Source organism: Triticum urartu, chromosome 5A (genome assembly GCF_056163025.1).
Source record: "Triticum urartu cultivar PI428250 chromosome 5A, HENAU_Tu73, whole genome shotgun sequence".
Lineage (NCBI taxonomy): Eukaryota > Viridiplantae > Streptophyta > Magnoliopsida > Poales > Poaceae > Triticum > Triticum urartu.
Genome location: NC_141877.1, coordinates 477,625,773 through 477,635,961, shown reverse-complemented (window position 1 = coordinate 477,635,961; position 10,189 = coordinate 477,625,773). Strand labels below are relative to the sequence as shown.

The following is a 10,189-nucleotide window of genomic DNA, read 5'->3' as shown; positions in this document are numbered from 1 at the left end:
AAAGAATGTCATGTAGCTGCGCCTCCGACCCGCCCATGACAAAAATCCCATTTTCTATCATGATTTTTTGTCATAGAAGTAGGAGCCCACCACATCTATGATGATACCGGGTTTTGTCACAATTATCGTCATAGAAGTGTCATATGTATGACAAAAAAATTCGTTCGGCCCAAAATGTCACGGATGTGTCCTTTTTTTGTACTGATGAGCTATTCGAGCATACAAAGCAGAATTTCATTTGAAGGTTTAGAGTTTGGCACATACAAATTTACTTGGAACGGCAGGTAGATACCGCAAGGAAGGTATGGTGGACTCATATGGAATAACTTTTGGGGTTTATGGAAGTGGATGCACAAGCAGTATTCCCGCTTAGTACAACTGAAGGCTAGAAAGAGACTGGGAAGCGACCAGCTAGAGAGCGACAACAGTCATGAACATGCATTAAAATTAATCAACACTAAATGCAAGCATGATTAGGATATAATTCACCATGAACGTAAATATCGTGGAGGCTATGTTGATTTTGTTTCAACTACACATGCGTGAACATGTGCCAAGTCAAGCCACTCGAATCGTTCAAAGGAGGATACCACCCTATCATACCACATCACAACCATTTTAATAGCATGTTGGCACGCAAGGTAACCCATTATAAACTCCTAGCTAATTAAGCATGGCATGAGCAACTATAATCTCGAATTGTCATTGCAAACATGTTTCATTCATAATAGGCTGAATCAGGAACGATGAACTAATCATATTTATAAAAACAAAATAGGTTGATTTCATACAAGCTTTTCTCATCTCAACCAGTCCATCATATATCGTCATTATTGCCTTTCACTTGCACGACCGAACGGTGTGGATAATAATAATAGTGCACGTGCATTGGACTAAGCTGAAATCTGCAAGCATTCAATACAAGGGAGAAGACAAGGTAATATGGGCTCTTTGTCAGATCAACAATAATGCATATGAGAGCCACTCAACATTTTCATCATGGTCTTCTCCTCTCGACCCCCAAAGAAAAGAAAAGAAACAAAACTATTTACACGGGAAAGCTCCCAACAAGAAAAAAGAAGACGAGAAATCTTTTTGGGCTTTCTTTTTAATTACTACTACAAGCATGGAAAGTATGAGCACCGACAAGAAGAAAGCTACAACTAATTTTTTTGGTTTTTCTTAGGTTTTTTTCAAACACACAAGAAGAAAGCCGGAAAAGAAAATAAACTAGCATGGATAGTACAATGAAAAAGTATGAGCACCGACAACTGGCATGAGTGTGTGAACATGAATGTAATGTCGGTGAGAAATACATACTCCCCCAAGCTTAGGCTTTTGGCCTAAGTTGGTCTAGGGCCACGGCTGGCCTGGTGGATATCCAAAGTTGTAGCTGGGGTCATACTGAGATGCAGCAGCTACTGCCTGACGAGCTGCAGCTTGGAGGCGAGCTGCCTCCGTCCTCCTCTCGTACTCGTTCCCCTGCTCCCTAGTTATAACATATGTCCTTTTGCCTGAAAGTCAAAGAAGGTAGGAGTAGGGAGAGCAACATGGACAGTGCGCCGTCTGTCAAAGATTAGTCGGTACTGGAGGAACTGATCGTTCCTCTCAAGAAACTGGTAGCGAACCATAGCATCATAATCTAGATAAGCAGGAGGCAACTCAATATCATGTCCATGTATGGGTATATCAAGATAGTTAGCTACACGAGTTGCATAAATTCCACCAAACAAATCTCCACTTATACTATTGTGATGCAACCTACATGCAACAATAGCCCCCAAGTTATATTGTTTATCACCTAATACCGCACTATTGAGGACACTAAGATCTGGAACGCACATGTGATAAGCCTCATCTTTCCTGTTAATGCATCTACCAATGAAGAGAGCAAAATAATGTATGGAAGGGAAATGAATGCTCGCTATGGTAGCTTGTGTGATTTCCCTAGATTCCCCTAGAGTAATACTAGCAAGAAAGTCTTTATATTCAGATTTGCGAGGTTCACTAACATTGCCCCAGTGCGGGAGTTTACAAACAGTATTAAAATCTTCTAGGTCCATGGTATATGATTTATCATAAAGATCAAATAAAACAGTGTGAGAATTGCCCGAGGATGTAAATTTAAACCTTCTCACAAATGAATCAGTTAGATAGAGGTATTGTCGGCACTTATCTGACACGAAGCTCTCAAGATCAGCGTTACGCACATACGCGCCAAATTCATCCTTGATGCCTGCCTGCACCATGAACTCCTCTGACAGCCATTCACAAGACCGTACTCCCTCCGTCCGGAAATACTTGTCCGAGGAATGGATGTATCTAGATGTATTTTAATTCTAGATACATCCATTTGTGTCCATTTTGACGACAAGTATTTCCGGATGGAGGGAGTACTTGAGCCTCCCTCGGTGGTTCATCGTCCGCATCACGTATCGCGAGCCTAGGTCCTTGCTTCCTTGACGAACCACCTTGGTACATTTTCCTAAACATTTTTCTTCTCTGAAAAATTTCTGAAATTTTTAGTAACTCAAAATATAAATGAACCGAACTCAACAAGATTGATAGCAGCTACTCCTACAAGTGCCTAGAGGCCATATCATGCATTTAAACTACTTTTGACCACATAAATTTGACATGCAAGCTCAAGAACAGGTCACCTAAGCAGCAAAAATTTGCAATAAATAAAGCACTAGAACAAAAACTAATTGGACCATTGGAGGAGTCATATACCGAAGAACAATCCCCCAAAGCAGTTTTGTGAATGGAGCTTTGAGAAACGAGATCGAAAATGGCAGCAAGATGAGCTAGAACTCAGGTTTGAGCTGGTGGATGATTTTTTCTGGAGGAAGACGAAGTGTGTGGGTGCAATAATAAGTCGAGGGGGGCAACGTGGGGTCCACGAGGCAAGGGGCGCGCCCTAGGGGGGTGGGCGTGTCCTAGACCCTCGTGGCCAGGTGGTGTGCCCCCCTGGTGTGTTCTCAGTGCCAATAATTCTTAAATATTCTACAAAAAATCATCTAAAATTTTCAGGACATTTGGAGAACTTTTATTTTTGGGGTACTTTTTATTGCAAGGATAATTCAGAAAACAGACAGAAAATACTAATTTTACTTTGTTTAATCTAAATAACAGAAAGTAAAAGGAGGGCACAGAGAGTTGTTCTTTCTAACTTCATCCATCTCATGCTCATGAAAAGGAATCCACTAACAAGGTTGATCAAGTCTTGTTAACAAACTCTTTTCGAGTAACATGAAACTTGAGAATTTTCGAATAACACTAGGTTACCTCAACGGGGATAAGCACGTCCCCAACAATAAGAATATCATATTTCTTCTTGACAGCAGGAAGAGGAAATTCAAAACCTCTAATAGTAATCGTTGATGTTTTTCCAATAGAATTAATACTGTGGACTTGAGGTTGTTTCCTCGGAAAGTGTACTGTATGATCATTACCATTAACATGAAAAGTGACATTGCCTTTGTTGCAATCAATAACATCCCCCGCAGTATTCAAAAAAGGGTCTACCAAGGATAATCGACATACTATTGTCCTCGGGAATATCAAGAATAACAAAGTCCGTTAAAATAGTTACGTTTGCAACCACAATAGGCACATCCTCACAAATACTGACAGGTATAGCAGTTGATTTATCATCCATTTGCAAAGATATTTTAGTAGGTGTCAACTTATTCAAATCAAGTCTATGATATAAAGAGAGAGGCATAAGACTAACACCGGCTCCAAGATCACATAAAGCAGTTTTAACATAGTTTCTTTTAATGGAGCATGGTATAGTTTGTACTCCTGGATCTCCAAGTTTCTTTGGTATTCCACCCTTAAAAGTATAATTAGCAAGCATGGTGGAAATTTCAGCTTCCGGTATCTTTCTTTTATTTGTGACAATATCTTTCATATACTTAGCATAAGGATTCATTTTAAGCATATCAGTTAAACGCATACGCAAAAAGATAGGTCTAATCATTTCAGCAAAGCGCTCAAAATCCTCATCATCCTTTCTCTTGGATGGTTTAGGAGGAAAAGGCATGGGTTTCTGAACCCATGGTTCTCTTTCTTTATCGTGCTTCCAAGCAACGAAGTCTCTCTTATCATAACATTGATTCTTTGATTGTGGGTTATCAAGATCAATAGCAGGTTCAATTTCTACATCATTGTTATTGCTAGGTTGAGCATCAACATGAACATCATCATTAACATTATCACTAGGTTCATGTTCATTACCAGATTGTGTTTCAGCATCAGAAATATAAATATCATTTGGATTCTTAGGTGTGTCAACCACAGGTTCACTAGAAGCATGCAAAGTCCTATCATTTTTCTTTTTCTTCCTTTTAGAAGGACCAGGTGCATCAACATTAGTTCTCTGAGAATCTTGCTCAATTCTCTTAGGGTTGCCCTCAGGATACAAAGGTTCCTGAGTCATTTTACCCCCTCTAGTCACAACTCTAATAGTATTATCGCTTTTCTTATTATTTAATTCACTGAGCAAATCATTCTGAGCTTTAAGCACCTATTCTACTTGAGTGGTATCCATAGAAGCATGTTTACTAATAATTTTAAGCTCACCTTTAACTCTAGACATATGATCTCTCAAGTGTTCAAGCATATCAGCATTACGTTTCAATTGTCTAACAACATAAGCATTGAAGTTTTCTTGCTTCACAATAAAATTATCAAACTCATCCAAGCATTGGCTAGCAGACTTATTACGAGGAATATCACCTTCATCAAATCTATAGAGAGAATTTACCTTTACTACCTGTGTCGGGTTATCAAGACCATGTATTTATTCAATAGGTGGTAAATTCTTAACATCTTCAGCTTTAATACCCTTTTCTTTCATAGATTTCTTTGCCTCTTGCATATCTTCAGGACTGAGAAATATAATACCCCCTTTCTTCGGAGTTGGATTAGTAATTGGTTCATGAAGTGTCCAATCATTTTCATTACTCAACATATTATTCAATAGCAATTCAGCTTGATCAACAATTCTTTCCCTGAAAACACAACCAGCACAACTATATAGATGGTCACTGGAAGCATCGGTTAGTCCATTATAAAAGATATCAAGTATTTCATTTTTCTTGAGAGGATGATCAGGCAAAGCATTAAGTAATCGGAGAAACCTCCCCCAAGCTTGTGGGAGACTCTCTTCTTCAATTTGCATAAAATTATATATTTCCCTTAAGGCAGCTTGTTTCTTATGAGCGGGGAAATATTTAGCAGAGAAATAATAAATCATATCCCGGGGACTACGCACACAACCAAGATCAAGAGAATTAAACCATGTTTTAGCATCACCCTTTAATGAGAATGGAAATAACTTAAGGATATAGTAATAACAAAATTTTTCCCCATTAGTGAATAGGGTGGCTATATCATTCAATTTAGTTAGATGCGCCACAACAGTTTCGGATTCATAGCCATAAAAAGGATCAAATTCAACCAAAGTAATTAACTGAGGATCGACAGAGAACTCATAATCCTTATCAGAGATACAGATAGGTGAAGTAGCAAAAGCAGGGTCATATTTCATTCTAGCATTCAAGGATTTTTCTTTCAGCTTAGCTAACAATTTCTTAAGATCATATCTATCATTGCAAGCTAAAAAGTCTCTAGCAGTTTCTTCATCCATAACATAACCCTCAGGCACAACAGGCAATTCGTATCTAGGGGGAGAATCTTCATCATCACTTTCATCAATATTATTAGTTTCAATAATTTCATTCTCTCTAACCCTAGCAAGTTGTTCATCAATAAATTCACCTAATGGCACAATATTATCAAGCATAGAAGTAGTTTCATCATAAGCATCATGCATAGTAGAAGTGGCATCATCAATAACATGCGACATATCAGAATGAATAGCAGGAGTAGGTGTCGCAAGTTTACTCATAATAGAAGGTGAATCAAGTGCAGAGCTAGATGGCAGTTCCTTACCTCCCCTCGTAGTTGAGGGAAAAATCTTGGTTCTTTCATCTTTCAAGTTCTTCATAGTGATCAAGAGATATAAATCCCAAGTGACTCAAAAAATAGAGCTATGCTCCCCGGCAACGGTGCCAGAAAATAGTCTTGATAACCCACAAGTATAGGGGATCACAACAATTTTCGAGGGTAGAGTATTCAACCCAAATTTATTGATTCGACACAAGGGGAGCCAAAGAATATTCTCAAGTATTAACAGTTGAGTTGTCAATTCAACCGCACCAGAAAGACTTAATATCTGAAGCAAAGTATTTAGTAGCAAAGTAATATGGAGGCAATGGTAATAGTGGCAAAAGTAATGGTATTGGTTTTGTAGTAATTGTGACAGTGGCAACAGAAAAGTAACTAAGCAAAGATCAATATGTGAAAAGCTCGTAGGAAATGGATCAGTGATGGATAATTATGGCAGATGTGATTCCTCATGCAACAGTTATAACATAGGGTGACACAGAACTAGCTCCAGTTCATCAATGTAATGTAGGCATGTATTCCGGATATAGTCATACGTGCTTATGGAAAAGAACTTGCATGACATCTTTTGTCCTACCCTCCCGTGGCAGCGGGGTCCTATTGGAAACTAAGGGATATTAAGGCCTCCTTTTAATAGAGTACCGGACCAAAGCATTAACACTTAGTGAATACATTAACTCCTCAAACTATAGTCATCACAGGGTGTGGTCCCGATTATTGTCACTTCAGGGTTACCGGATCATAACACATAGTAGGTGACTATTTACTTGCAAAATAGGATCAAGAACTCACATATATTCATGAAAACATAATAGGTTCAGATCTGAAATCATGGCACTCGGGCCCTAGTGACAAGCATTAAGCATAGCAAAGTCATAGAAACATCAATCTCAGAACATAATGGATACTAGGGATCAAACCCTAACAAAACTAACTCAATTACATGATAAATCTCATCCAACCCATCACCGTCCATCAAGCCTACGATGGAATTACTCATGCACGGCAGTGAGCATCATGAAATTGGTGATGGAGGAAGGTTGATGATGACGATGGAGACGGATTCCCCTCTCGGGAGCCCCGAACGGACTCCAGATCAGCTCTCCCGAGAGAGATTAGGGCTTAGCGATGGCTCCGTATCGTAAAACGCGACAAATCCTTCTATCTTATTTTTTCTCCGAACGTGAATATATAGAGTTGGAGTTGAGGTCGGTGGAGCCTCAGGGGGCCCATGAGACAGGGGGCGCGACCCAGGGGGGTGGGTGCACCCCCATCCTCGTGGATAGGGTGTAGGCCACTGGTGTTGATTCTTTCGTCAGTATTTTTGTAAATTCCAAAAATATTCTTCGTGAAATTTCAGGTCATTCGGAGAACTTTTATTTCTGCACAAAAATAACACCATGGCAATTCTGTTGAAAACAACATCAGGCCGGGTTAGTTCCATTCAAATCATGCAAGTTAGAGTACAAAACAAGGTCAAAAGTGGTTGGAAAAGTAGATACGATGGAGACGTATCAGCCTCCCGTTTCGCGCTTCGAGACACAACCTCCAGCGACACGTCTTGTCAAAGCAGAGATCGTGCCCCCTTACTACGGGATTCTCATCAATACAAGTTTTGGTAACCTAACCGTGCGGTTCGCGTGGCCCCTTGGGAATAGGCGAGTTTTAAGGCTCGAGGGAGGGGATGCTTGATATTCGCAGTCCATATAAGTGGATAGAACCCATCTGTTCCACCCCTCGCCTCATTCTCTTTGCCTCTCCGTCCCCGAGTTCAAGCGCCCAAACTCCCATCTTTTCTCTCCCTGACCACTCCTCCGACCATGGCCGGCTCTCAAGGCAAGTGGGTGCCCTCCTCCATCATGTAGGAGAACATCAAGGAGCTGCGGGAAGCGCAGTATTTGACCGAAGAAATCAAGCACAGGCTTCCCGATCTGGCGCAGGTCATCCCCATTCCGGAGCCCGGTGAGAGGGTGGTGTTTGTCCCCCACTTCCTCCGTGGACTTGGATCCGCCCTCCAGCCCTTTGTAAGGGGTCTCATGTTCTACTACGGGTTGGATTTTCATGACCTGGCCCCAAATTCATTCCTTGACATCTCGGCGCTTATCATCGTGTGTGAAGCCTTCCTCCATGTCCCTCCACATTTTGGTTTATGGCTCAAGATTTTTAATGTGAAACCAAAGGTGGTCAATGGGAAACACGCGGACTGTGGTGGCACCATGGTGAGCAAGCTCCCAAAGTCAATTGGCCAAAGGGAGTTTTTGTGGACACCGTCAAAATATGGCAACAGGAATGGTTCTATATCACAGAACCCCGCGGCTCCAAGTGGGCGGCCGCACCAGCCTTTAGATCCAGACTCCCGATGAGGCTTACATCCTGGACAAACAAGAGTCCGGACTGGGGGTCGGTCCCTGAGGTGCTACGGCTGCAGAAACGCGTCGAGAGCATGATAACAAAGGACGTTACAATTGCTGACGTAGTCCAAGTGATGCTGATCCACCGAGAACTTCCCTGCCAGAGGCGGCCCCTCAAGATGTGGGAGTTCAATTCAGAAGGGCCGCAGACCCTACAACAGTTCTACAGCACAACGCATAAGGGGATCTGGAAGCTGCTTTTTAAGAAGCAGAAATCGTGGCCAAGGTCCTCAGACGACACTAGCCTCAACTGCAACCATCCATCCTCCGAGGTAAATTCTAAAAACTCTGAACACCCATAGGCTTCAACAACCCGAGGAAGAGGTGCTAAGTAATCCATCCCCAAACAGGTCTGGATTAATAAGGCGGAGGAGATCCGGTGTCCGGCTCCGCGCCCGAAGACCCAACCAATCCCCTTCTAATGAGGATGTTGGTCCCAGCGCCATACCAGGCGCTGACAAAGAAGGACAAGAAGAAGAAAAGAGAGGAGAGCACTTCGGACGCAATGTCCGAAGATGCTGATGCCTAGTCCTCTCATGAGGGTGATGACGACGAGGAGGAGGAGGAAGAAGAAGATCCTCCCAGCAAGGGAAAAAAGAGAGCGGCCTCCGAAGACCTAGAAGCCGAAGCATCCAAGAGGGACAAAATTACCCTCCCCAATGACTAGGAGTCAGACGCCGAGGTTGTCCTGAAGCACCAGGGCCAGACTAAGCCCCAAGCCGACTTGTAAGTGGTGCGGGATTTTCTGCACTTATTCAATCAATGAACTGTGATGGTAACTCTAAGTTCTTTCTTTTAGTTTGGCCCGCGATCTTCCCCCACTATCTTCATCCTCAGGGGATCTGCACCGGAGATGATGGAGAGCGGGTCGCCTCCATTAGCCTCCCCGCCGCCTAAGGCGGATGATGCCAAGGTGTCGTCCCATAGGCCCTCCCCAAGCCTTGAAAAGACACGAGTGGGGGGGGGGGTGATTTAACGGTGCCAGAGGGTAATACCTCGGCTGCCGGAGGGCCAGGGAGGACGGTCCTTATGGAGACCGTCGAGGAAGGCCCGGTCAATCCATCCCCCAGCCACAGACTACTCCGGAGACCCACGCGGCCCCGGGGTCTAGTGAACAATCTCATGCAGGTGAAGAGGGAGTGGCGACCTCTACTAATCCAGAGGCGCCGAATACAATGGCAGGTGCACTTCAAAATGCGTTCGTCCTAGACGAGCACCGTATCCTGCTAGGCACGGTGTCTGAGTAGATTCAGTCCGCCAAGAGCGGGCTGAATGAAGCCTTCACTAGCCTGCTAGCAGGCTTTGAGGTACACAATGTAATGTTTTTGATCATTTTTGTGAACTACATGCATGTACACAGATAGTAGCCCCTGAGACTCTGTTCGGATTTGGAAAGAAAAGCGAGCAGAGGATCAATAATCAATTATCAGGTGGTAACACATTGTTTTCTTTGGATGAAAACAGGCTTCAAGGTTAGCGGCGACTGCCCAATCTGCAGAAATTTCCGAACTCAAGCAGAAAATGGAGCGAGCCAAGGAGGACCTGGTCCTTGTTAACATGCGGCTCAAGCAGGCGCAAGGTAGAAGATACATCTTACTTTATGCCTTTTTATGTCCGTGTTGTCTGTGGAAATTCAAGAGCTGCAATGTGCGTGTTTGTACAGATGGTGCCGCCGCAGTGGAAACCCTCAGGAGGGAGCTTGCTCAAGCCAAGGAGCAAGCAAGGGTAAGCAAGGCAGCCGCCGATAAGGCGGCTGCAGACTTGACGGCCAAACAGGCTGCTCGACGTCGTTTTGAGGAATA

General features: G+C 42.9%; 1 pseudogene; it reads right to left on the bottom strand.

The window, feature by feature from the left end:
- Nucleotides 1-4,531: 4,531 nt before the first annotated feature.
- On the bottom strand, nucleotides 4,532-6,016 carry LOC147972087 (uncharacterized; annotated as a pseudogene).
- Nucleotides 6,017-10,189: the final 4,173 nt, after the last annotated feature.